A 12,553-nucleotide genomic window follows, 5' to 3' on the forward strand; every position below is an offset into this window, starting at 1 on the left:
AAAAATATTAACAATAAACATTTTTAGTTAATTAAGAGTCCATCAGGAAGTCCTTTGAGGTCTACAGCAGCACTTTATCATTTAATTGAATATCTAAATTCAGTAAAGTTCTACCATAATAATTATTCCATTTATTCTTTTATAAGATGCAAAAACAACAGTCGGCAGATTGTAATTTTTGGTGTTTTATGGTCTAAATTGTGTTCAGTTTGAAAGCCACAATGACTGTTTATTATTCAAAGGATTCACATTTAAACAGAGCCTTCTAGAAAACAGGCACATCAAAGCAGAACACACGTCATCCCGTCAAATCTTTTATTTACAAAAAAAACCTCTCTGTGAAAGTGCAAGTTTGGAGAACACGTATCTTTAATATTATAACAATCATCAACACTCTTTTGATAGAGCCTGAATCTGTTTTTATGAAGAAAACAATGTTAGAATCTATCCGCCTGCCAGGAGCTATGGAGCTGGGTACTTAGAATGCCCTGGGTTACCGACGCACCATTTCCCAATTTTTAAGCAAGCCTTTGGACTGGTGGCTAAGCCACCTGCCCAAAGTTGGTGATATTCTGCTTCACATAAACTAGTTAGGGTCGGATACTATAATATAAGCAATTTTAACTTTAGTCTGAGAGGGGAAGGCACCATGGTCAAGGGCCAAGTGAAAGCCAGCATGAGGAAGATCGGGAAGATGAAGAAATTCTGTGTCACCACAAGGAAAGATTAGGCCAACCCTGCATTGGACTCTCCTTCCTTTTCTACCATGAGATGCCTTGGAAACCCTTTCCTAACACTTACCTTAGTGCTGGCAGACCCAACTTTCTGGATCGCAGCTACTTCCCACCCACTACCCTCCGTTCCAGAAGGGAAATGGACAGGGCCTGGCGTTTAAAATCTCTGTGTCCTCACCTGTCATGGGGTGCGGGTGTAGGGTGAGGAGAACTAACTGAAAATAAGGGCCCAATTTTATTCTGGTGACAGGGGTCCTGGTGGCTGGCCGGAAGGTGAGGGGAGAACCTGCCTCAGCCCTCCATCGAACCCTTCTTGCTGTTTCACAGTGGCAGCCAATTAATTGCTCATTGCTGGGGATGCCGTCCCTTTAAGGGACGATATTCCGCCTCCAGAGCTGCTGGCCAATCAGAAGGCCGGCAGCTTAGCAGAACCGGCAGCGCCACCAGGAACGACGGCCACTGCCGGTACTGTAGGAGGCCCTGCAGTGTGGTTCAGTGTGGAAGACATCCCTGAACCTCAGACAGGTAAGTGGGGTCGAGGTTGCCAACCAGATAGGACCTGATGACAGAGTTGGGGGGGACTTAGTGAGAGCGGGGTGAGGTCTTCTGGGTGGGGTGGGGGTGGGGGCCTGCAGCCATTGCTAGTGGCAGGCCCCTCCATCCTCAATAAAATTAGAGTGGAGGCGGGAAGAGGCCCTTAAGTGGCCATTAATTGGCCACTTAAGGACCTCAATTGGCCTGGGGTGGGAAGGCAGTGCTCAGCCTGCCCCGGCCCAAAGTAGCAGGGGGCCCAGGCAACATCAGGAATGGCACCCCTTACTATCTTGTTTGCCTAACCCCCCTTGGCCTTCATTCCCGTCTCCAAGGGCAGGAATCCTGCCCTAACAATTTCCTGTTGGAAACCTGCTGACCATTAAAATCTGCCCCTTTGAAACAAATTCATTAAGCAGGCAAATTGTGCCTGTGGTTAGTCAAAGTACTGGGAAAAGAAAATGTTCTAAATATTTTCCATACATTTTTTTGAAATGAAAATTCCCTTCCACCTATCCCTAATCCCATTTGTGATTTTTGGCTTGTTCCAGAGTATTATTCCATTTATTTCAAGGGACTATTCTTTATGTGTTAACCTAGACAGTGAGTCCTGGCAGGCTATTCAACTGCAGATGGCATCACCACAAAAAAAATGATTCCTGCCTTCACTCAATCTCTACAGTGGTCAATAGATAGCAGTCAGGAGTCAGAACTGCAGCTGCCTTTTTTCCTCCCTTAAATGGAGCAGAGTCTGACTGCATTGCCTAAATTACCAACCCACTAAGATCTCAGAAATGTATTTCTTACTGGTTCAAAGCATCATAAATTCAGAAGAGTGCGAAATTGATCTGGAAATGGGAAAATGTCTAATGAAGGTGCAGAAACATAAGATGAGTTACACCATCACTCAGAGAGGTGGGGTAACACTGATTTTTTTGAGATACGAAAAGCACTTTCACAAACTTCTATAATATAATGTTCATGAAACATATTTTATCAAATTCGCAAAAGAAATTGCTGATAATTTGAATACAGATATTAATGTACTTTAATTTTAGACAATAAACAAATAATAACAATTCAAATACGACAGGAAAAGGATATGGAAATGAAACAAAAAAGTAATTTATTCCTATCAATAACCAAAGTAGATCTGAAGGACATTGTCAGCATGTTAAGCATGGCAACAGTATTATCAGCTTTTCAAGTACATTCTATTAAATAACATTCTTAAGAATTTTTAAAAAGTATTAATGAGAAAAGACCGCAGGGTAGATTTTCACATTGGGCAGGAGGTGAGGAGGCTGATCAGGCTGTCTGTATGTTCTCATCAGTGAGAGGCCCCTTAGGGCTTTATTTAAATCTTATTGGTGGGTCTCCAGTGTTGTGCAGCCTACCTCCTATTTAAAGAGTATATGCACCTCTTAAAGTGAGTAGTCTTTTCACTAATTGTAAATTTTCAATGCTATTAGATTTGGGCTGTACCATGTCTCAGTCAAGAATACCTAGATTTAGTGATTCAGTGTGAGAGACTCTTGTTGAACAGGTATGCCCTCACATGGTATATCCTCTTCCCCTTGGATGGGAGCAGGCCTAGGCTGAAAACATCAACACCTGGGCAATCACTCCCAGGACATGGGTTCAGTACCACAAGTGCTTTGATAACTTTACCCCAATAGCAAGAGTGGGAATGATGTCTTTCTATCTCTGTTTCTGTGCATTAAACATGCCACAACACTCTCTCCACTCATCCACCCAGCACCCCATCCAACCCAACGAGCACTCTGAACCCTTTCTTTCCCTGCTCTATATGCTTCTTCTCCAATCATGAGAGGACAGTGCACCTTGTCCTCTTCTCAATCTAAATACATAAGCACTTACTGCTGCTGCCCTCACAACAGGGACAAACAGCATTCTGCTTTTATCTGGTAGCAACTGGAAAGCATTTCACTGTTCTGCTAATTGCTTTCACATTTCACATCAGAGCTATTTTCTTGCATAGGCATCTGCACTCTGCGGCTAACCATGGAGAAAGTGGTTACCTCTATGGACGCTGCAGCAGATCCTCTAACAAGGAGTCTATATTACCGTCCCTTTCAGCTTTGATCAAATCTTAAACTGGTGCCATTCAGGCTCTAGAATACCATCAGCACTGCCTATAAAAGGTCAGGAGAATCCATTGAAAAGGGCTTCAATTGTATCAGAGACCTCCCAAAGTCTGTTCTACCACATATATGTTGGGAGTGATGATGCACAGCTCCACGGGAGCAGCACTGATACAATGAGAGTGGCACATGTTGCATTCTCTCAGGATAACAACATGCCTGCTCCCTCACCGGTCCATCAACTGATGCCTGACCTAATATCAGAAAGCCAGCAGGTCCAGACTGCCCCAGCAGCAGTTGAGCAGTCTGCAGCTAGACCCCCTAAACTCAAGCTCTGCATGTATATAAACACACAAACTCAGGCATCTGAAGGACCCTCATCTGAGCATCAGCAACCTTTTGCTACCCATGTTGAAGCCACATGAGGATCCTTTCATAGGCACTAGACAAAAAAAATCACTTACAAAAGCATTAGGGCTGACACATGGGTGATAATATTATTTAATTGCAGTTATATCATCCATTAAATAGTCACACCGTAGGAAATTCTAACTTTATCTTCAAGGTAGCTCCATCACAGCTACTGAGTCTGCAATGTTAAGTGTCACTTATATGAATGTTGGTCGCATGTTGGAAGTTTTTACTGCAGATTGGAAGGATTGGTAGTGCTGGTAGAGATTGGTAGAGACTGTTAATGTCTGCAGTGGTGATTGGGTTGGAGGAAGAGTAAATCAGCCGAAGCATGAATTGATCAACTCCTGCCAAAGAGCTCTGGAGAGAGGTTGGTGTTGCCACCCTCCCGCTTTTGGTCCAACCCTTGCTGCTGTTGGGGCCTTCCTCAGCAGATAGTGGAATGCTTGCTTGCTGTGCAGGTTCTGTTCGTTATCGGTGTGACACAGCAAAGTTGTACAGAATGCAGCAGATGACCACAATCTGGGAGACATTCTGTGGACTGTAATGTAAAAAGACCCCAGATCTGCTGAGGCATCAGAAGCATTCTTTCAGCAGTCCAATCGTCTTCTTGATGATGCCTCTATTGGTTTTGCGGCTTAAGTTGCATTTCCTATCACTGGGCAAGGTAGGGTTTCAGCAAGGCGTTGTGAAGTAGGTATAAACAGCATAGCCCTTAGAACATAGAACATAGAACATACAGCACAGAACAGGCCCTTCGGCCCACAATGTTGTGCCGATCCTTTGTCCTCTGTCAAGGACAATTTAATCTATACCCCATCATTCTCCTTTATCCATATACCTATCCAAAAGCCTTTTGAAAGTCCCTAAAGTTTCTGACTCAACAACTTCCCCGGGCAAGGCATTCCATGCCTCGACCACTCTCTGGGTAAAGAACCTTCCCCTGACATCCCCCTTATATCTCCCACCCTTCACCTTAAATTTATGACCCCTTGTAACGCTTTGCTCCACCCGGGGAAAAAGTTTCTGACTGTCTACCCTATCTATTCCCCTGATCATCTTATAAACCTCTATCATGTCACCCCTCATCCTTCTCCTTTCTAATGCGAAGAGGCCTAGAATGTTCAGCCTTTCCTCGTAAGACTTATTCTCCATTCCAGGCAACATCCTGGTAAATCTCCTCTGCACCCTCTCCAAGGCTTCCACATCCTTCCTAAAATGAGGCGACCAGAACTGCACACAGTACTCCAAATGAGGCCTTACCAAGGTCCTGTACAGCTGCATCATCACCTCACGGCTCTTAAATTCAATCCCTCTGCTAATGAACGCTAACACCCCATATGCCTTCTTCACAGCCCTATCCACTTGAGTTGCAACTTTCAATGATCTATGCACATAGACCCCAAGGTCTCTCTGCTCCTCCACATGCCCAAGAACCCTACCGTTAACCCAGTATTTTGCATTCATGTTTGTCCTTCCAAAATGGACGACCTCACACTTTTCAGGGTTAAACTCCATCTGCCACTTTTCAGCCCAGCACTGCAACCTATCCAAGTCCCTTTGCAGACGACAATAGCCCTCCTCGGTATCCACAACTCCACCAACCTTTGTATCATCTGCAAATTTACTGACCCACCCTTCGACTTCCTCATCCAAGTCGTTAATAAAAATCACAAACAGGAGAGGACCCAGAACTGATCCCTGCGGCACGCCACTGGTAACTGGGCTCCAGGCTGAGTATTTACCATCTAAGACCACTCTCTGCCTTCTATCAGTTAGCCAATTCTTAATCCAACTGGCCACATTCCCCACTATCCCATGCCTCCTGACTTTCTCCATAAGTCTACCATGGGGGACCTTATCAAATGCCTTACTAAAATCCATGTACACCACATCCACTGGTTTACCCTCATCCACTTGCTTGGTCACCTGCTCAAAGAATTCAATCAGGCTTGTGAGGCAAGACCTACCCCTCACAAAACCGTGCTGACTGTCCCGAATCAAGCAGTGTCTTTCCAGATGCTCAGAAATCCTATCCCTCAGCACCTTTTCCATCAACTTGCCTACCACCGAAGTAAGACTAACTGGCCTGTAATTCCCAGGGTTGTTCCTATTCCCTTTCTTGAACAGGGGCACAACATTTGCCACCCTCCAATCACCTGGTACCACCCCCGTCAGCAGAGAAGATGAAAAGATCATTGCCAGCGGCTCTGCAATTTCATCCCTTGCTTCCCATAACATCCTTGGATATACCCCGTCAGGCCCGGGAGACTTGTCTATCTTCAAGTTATTCAAAAACCCCAACACATCTTCCCTCCTAACGAGCACTTCCTCGAGCTTACCAGTCTGTTTCACACCGTCCTCTTCAGTAATACACCCCTTCTCATTCGTAAATACCGAAGAGAAGTACTCATTCAAAACCTCACTTATCTCTTCCGGCTCAACACACAGTCTCCCGCTATTGTCCTTGACCGGACCTACGGTCCCCCTGGTCATCCTCATATTTCTGACATACGCGTAAAAGGCCTTGGGGTTTTCTTTTATCCTACCCGCCAAGCATTTTTCATGCCCTCTCTTAGCTCTCCTAATCCCTTTCTTCAGATCCTTCCTGGCCATCTTGTATCCCTCCAGAGCTATGCCTGTGCCCTTTTTCCTCAACTTTATATACGCATCCTTCTTCTTCCTAACAAGACTCTCAACCTCTCTTGTCAACCACGGTTCCCTCACATGACCATCCCTTCCCTGTCTGACAGGGACATGCTTATCAATGGCCCCTACTATCTGCTCCTTGAAAAAGTTCCACATTTCGACCGTGCCCTTCCCTGCCAGCATATGCTCCCAACTTATGCTCCTCAGTTCCTGCCTGACAGCATCATATCTACCCTTCCCCCAATTGTAAACCTTGCCCTGTTGCACATACCTATCCCTCTCCATTACCACAGTGAATGCTACAGAATTGTGATCACTATCTCCAAAGTGCTCGCCCACCAACAGCTCTATCACTTGCCCTGGTTCATTACCTAGTACCAAATCCAATATTGCCTCCCCTCTGGTCGGGCAGTCTACATACTGAGTCAGAAAAGCTTCCTGGACATACTGCACAAACACTACCCCATCCAAACTATTCGATCTAAAGAGTTGCCAATCAATATTTGGGAAGTTGAAATCCCCCATAATTACTACCCTGTGACTTCTGCTCCTTTCCAAAATCTGTTTCCCAATCTGCTCTTCCACCTCCCTGCTGCTATTGGGGGGCCTATAGAAAACTCCCATCAAGGTGACTGCTCCTTTCCTGTTCCTGACCTCAACCCACAGTGCCTCAGTCGGCAGATCCTCCTCGAAAATTCTTTCAGCAGTTGTTACACTATTTCTAACTAACAATGCCACCCCCCCACCTCTTTTACCACCATTCCTAATCTTATGAAAACATCTATAACCAGGTACCTCCAAAAACCATTCCTCCCCCTCACCTATCCACGTTTCAGTGATGGCCACAACATCGTAGTCCCAAGTGCCCATCCACGCCTTCAATTCACTCACCTTATTCCTGATGCTTCTTGCGTTGAAGTATACGCACTTTAACCCTTCTCCGTGCCCATCTGTCCTCTGTGACAGTGCTACCTTCCCCAATACCTCACTACACTCTTTGTCTTTCTGAGTGGACCCACTGGTCCCTGGATTACAAGTCCGGTTCCCATCCCCCTCCCAAACTAGTTTAAACCCTCCCGAACAGTACTAGCAAACCTCCCTCCCAGGATATTGGTGCCCCTCTGGTTCAGATGCAGCCCGTCCTGTTTGAACAGGTCCCATCTTCCCCAGAATGCAGTCCAATTATCCAAGAACTGGAAGCCCTCCCTCCTACACCATTCCTGCAGCCACGTGTTCAGCTGTGCTCTCTCCCTATTCCTAGCCTCTCTATCACGTGGCGCCGGCAACAAACCAGAGATAACAACTCTGTCCGTCCGAGCTTTCAGCTTCCAGCCTAACTCCCTAAACTCACTTCTAACATCTGTGCCACCCTTCCTTCCTACGTCGTTGGTGCCAATGTGCACCACGACCTCTGGCTGCTCCCCCTCCCCTTTAAGGATCCTGAAGACGCGATCACAAACATCACGGACCCTGGCACCAGGGAGGCAACAAACCATCCGTGCGTCTCGCCTGCGCCCACAGAACCGCCTGTCCGTACTCCTCACCATCGAGTCCCCGATGACTAGTGCTCTCCCATTTTCCCTCCTTCCCTTCTGAGCCACAGTGCAGGACCCCGTGCCAGAGGCCCAGTCACTGCAGCCTGCCCCCGATAGGCCGTTCCCCCCAACAGTATCTAAAACTGTATACTTGTTGTTGAGGGGAACGACCACAGGAGATCCCTGCACTGACCTCTTCCCACCTCTAACTGTTACCCAGCTGCCTTTGATTTGTGGAGTAACGACCTTGTCTTGAAGCAGTCAATCTTTGAGCTGATGTGCTGGGCCTAAGAGTAGGGGAGATTGAAGAAGGTGCAGTACGTAGACATCATGACAGCAGCTAGGGGCACCTGCATGGTGCACTAGTGGTGATCACTCAGTAGATGAACATTAAGGGACTGGAATCCTTTTCTATTTATTAAGGCTGCTGGTTCATTGGGAAGTCAGACTTTCAGGAGCTAGGCAGAAGTTAAAAAGTAGGAATTTGAAGCTGGAAATCTCTGGATACTCCTAGTGCTATGCACTGGCGAGAGTAGAAATACGAAGATAGTGAGCATCAATCTGTGGTTTGAAGCATGCTGCAGGAGGGAGGGTTTCAGATTCTTGGGTCATGGGGACTGGTTCTGGGGCAAAAGGGATGGCTTGCACTTCAATAGGACTGGGTTTAGTGTCCTTGGGGGAAGTTCACTAGTGTGGTTGGGAGGGTTTAAACTAAAATTGGCAGGGGGCTGGGCACCAGCATATAGAAGTAGAAATGAGGAATAAGATGCATGAAGGAGTGAAAGTGTTGGATAGCACTTAGAGAAGGAAGTAGTACCATGTTAGATAGGAGCAGTCTAAGAAGGACTATGAGAAGTACAAAAACAGGTTTACAGTGCATGTATATAAACACACAAAGTGTGGTGAATAATGTTGGTGAGCTACAAGCACAAATAGCTGTGTGGGAATTTGATGTAGAGGCAATAATGGAAATGCGGCTTAAAAATGGTGAGGACTGGGCACTTAATATTCAAGGATACAAAGTGTTCAGAAAAGATAGGGAAGGAAAAAAGGGAGCTGGCGTGGCAGTACTGATTAGGGAAGACATTGTAGTGTTGGAAAGGGAGGAATTATCCTTGAGGGGGCAAAGAGAGATTCTATTTAGTTAGAGTTGAGAAGCAAGATCACACTATTGGGGGTATTCTATAAGACTCCAAATAGTGAGAGTGAGATAGAGGAGCAAATCTGCAGGGAAATTACAGAGATGTGCAAGAACTGTAGAGTGGTGATATTGGGGGACTTTAATTAGCCAAATATCGATTGGGATAATGTTAGAGGAAAGGATAAGAAGGGGGAGGAACTTCTGAAATGTTTTCAGATGAACATCCTTGACCAATATGTTCTCAGTCCAAATAGGAAGGAGGCATTGCTGTATCTGGTGCTGGGGAATGGGGTGGGCCAAGTGAACCAAATGTCTCTGGGAGAACACTTAAGTAAGAGTGATCATTGTATCTTAAGGTTTAGATTAGTAATGGAGAAGAGCAAGGAACAATCTAAAATTGGAAGAGGGCTAACTTCAATGGGATGAGAGGGGATCTCACCTGGGTAAAATGACTGATAGGAAAAATGGTAACGGAACAATGATCTTTAAGGAAGAGAAGTTTCAGGTACAGGTTAGGTACCTTCAACAAGGGTGAAAGGTAGGGGAACCAAAGCCACGGCTCCTAGGATGGCCAGGAGATAGAGAGTATGAAAAAGAACAAATAAAAGAGGGTGTATGATGCACGTCAGGTGAAGTCTTCAAGCAAGAACCAGGCCAAATACAATAAGTTGAGAGGGGAAGTGAAGAGGAAAAAAAACCTGGCAAAGAGAGAATATGAAAATAGAATGGAAGTTAACATAAAAGGAAACCAAAAAATCTTTTACTGGCATGTAATTAATAAGTGACTAATAAGAGTTGAGGTCAGGCCCATTAGGGACAAAGAGGATGATATTTGCATCAAGGCACAGGGCAAGGCCAGAATACTTAAGAGTACTTTGTATTGGTGTTTACTAAGGAAGAGGATGCTGACAAAATATCAATAGAAAAGGAGGTGGTAGAGGTAATGGATGGGGTGAAAAATGATAGGCAGGATGTACTGGAAAGGCTTAGAGTGGATAAGTTGCCTGGTCCGGATGGTTTTCATCCCAGGTTGCTAAGGGAAGTGGGAGTGGAGATAATGGACAGGCTTGCCATAATCTTCCCTGGACACAGGAAAGATACCAGAGGATTGAAAAGTGACAAATGTGATACCCTTATTCAAGAAAATGTATAATGACATTCCTAGCAACTACAGGCTGGTCAATTGTGGGTGAAGTTTTAAAAACAATAATCGGGGGAAAAAAACCAACAGGCACTTGGAGAGGTTTGAGTTAATTAAGAAGAGCCAGTACAGATTTGCAAAAGGCAATTGTGCTTGACTAATCTAATTGAATTTTTTGGTGAAGTAACAGAGAAGGTTAATGAAGGGAATGCAGTGGATGTTGTCTATATGGATTTTAGAAAGTATTTGACAAAGTACAACATAAAAGGCTGATTGACAAAATTGAGGCTCATGGAAAAGAAGGGTCAGTGTCAGCTTGGATTAAAAAATTGGCTTACGGACAGAAAACAGTGAGTCATGGTAAATGGTTGCTTTTCAGACTGGAGGATGGTAGTCAATGCTGTTCCCCAAGGGTCAGTACTAGGACCACTGCTTTTCTTGGTGTGTGTGTAATATATATATATATATATATATAAAATAAATGATTTGGATATTAGAAGACAGAGTAAAATATCAAAATTTGCCAATGATATCAGACTTGGAAGTGTGGCAACTGTTATGAAAGTGCCTCTGTGTTTTGTTAAGTATATATTTTGAGGATTTTTTTTGAAAGATCGAAGAAACCTGAAACATTGGGGCTTTCAAAGGGGGTCATGTAAAGGCCACTTGACTTTGAAAAACAGTCCCTGGAAATGTTTTTCAAAAGTGGCACTGAGAGGTCTCGTGAGGAAAATAAGCCTTTCCGGGAAACCACTTGACTTCCAGCAACACCAACAAGCCTTTCTGGAAACCACGTGACTTCCAGCTCAATAAACTACAGAGAACTTTGGACACCTGGAAAAGATGTTTACAAAGAAGTGACAGGTCAAGATTGATGGAGGTCAAAAGGTTGACCTCCTGTTTAGTTTAGAGATACAGCACTGAAACAGGCCCTTCGGCCCACCGAGTCTGTGCCGACCATCAACCACCCATTTATACTAATGCTACACTAATCCCATATTCCTACCACATCCCCACCTGTCCCTATATATTTCCCTACCACCTACCTATACTAGGGGCAATTTATAATGGCCAATTAACCTATCAACCTGCAAGTCTTTGGCATGTGGGAGGAAACCGGAGCACCCGGAGGAAACCCACGCAGACACAGGGAGAACTTGCAAACTCCGCACAGGCAGTACCCAGAATCGAACCCGGGTCCCTGGAGCTGTGAGGCTGCGGTGCTAACCACTGCGCCACTGTGCCGCCCCTGTGTCGGTTTTGCTTTTGAATTGTTTTGAGTTGGGGTTGAACTGTATAAAAAGGGAGAGGACTTTCAAGGCGAGAAGAGAACATCCAAGCAGAGAACAGAGTTTCCAATGAAGTAGAAACGATAACAATCCAGCTCAGATTTTCAACACCTCTAAAAGTCCACTGTGTCAACTCAACTCGATTCCTGTCTTTGAAGAAATGCCTGCTAAATTAATTCTCAACGCCGCCTGAAAAGAATTGTTCTAAAAGATCCCAATGACCTGTCTACGCATCTACGTGCACTCGGAGGCCAGACTTTATGCCAGTTTTGGTACACAACATATCTCATCTGCTGTCTCTTCAAGAATGAGCAAGTATTCAGCCCAAGTGTTTTTTTCTTTGTTTTTTTTTGCAACAGTGCTCTAAACAACAATCCCTTTTATTTTTCTGGTTAACCAGTGTATATGTGTGTGTGTGTGATGGGCTAAGGTAAAAGGGGAACTTTATTATTTCATTCTGTGTGTTTATGCTTTACTTCATTATTGGTTAAGATTTGTTTTATAATGAACTGATATTTTTGTTTATTAAAGGAACCTGGTTGGTGTGTTTTATTCTGGGATAAAAATAGAGTCTATGATTGACCGTATCGGTAAGTGGGAAAACATATAAATATAAGTTCTGACCTGTGGAGAAGTGGAACTAGAATAAACAGTGCACTCCTCCTGTCTCGGTCATAACATAACAGAACATAGATAGGCTAGCAGAATGGGCAAACAAGTGGCAGACGGAATTTAGTACAGAGAAGTGTGAGGTGATGCATTTTAGCAGAAGGGATATGGAGAGGCATATAGACTTAATGGCACAGTTCTAAAGGGTGTGCAGGGACAGAGGGACCTGGGGGTTCATGTGCATAGATCTTTGATGGTGGCAGGACATATTGAGAAAGCAGTTAGCAAAGCATATGGGATCTTGAGCTTCATAAATAGAGGTGTTGCATACAAAAGCAGGGAAGTTATGCTGAACCTTTATAAAGCTCTAGTTAGACTGCATCTAGAATATTGCATCCAGTTCTGATC

This window comes from Heterodontus francisci, chromosome 9 (assembly GCF_036365525.1).
Source record: "Heterodontus francisci isolate sHetFra1 chromosome 9, sHetFra1.hap1, whole genome shotgun sequence".
NCBI classification, from domain to species: domain Eukaryota; kingdom Metazoa; phylum Chordata; class Chondrichthyes; order Heterodontiformes; family Heterodontidae; genus Heterodontus; species Heterodontus francisci.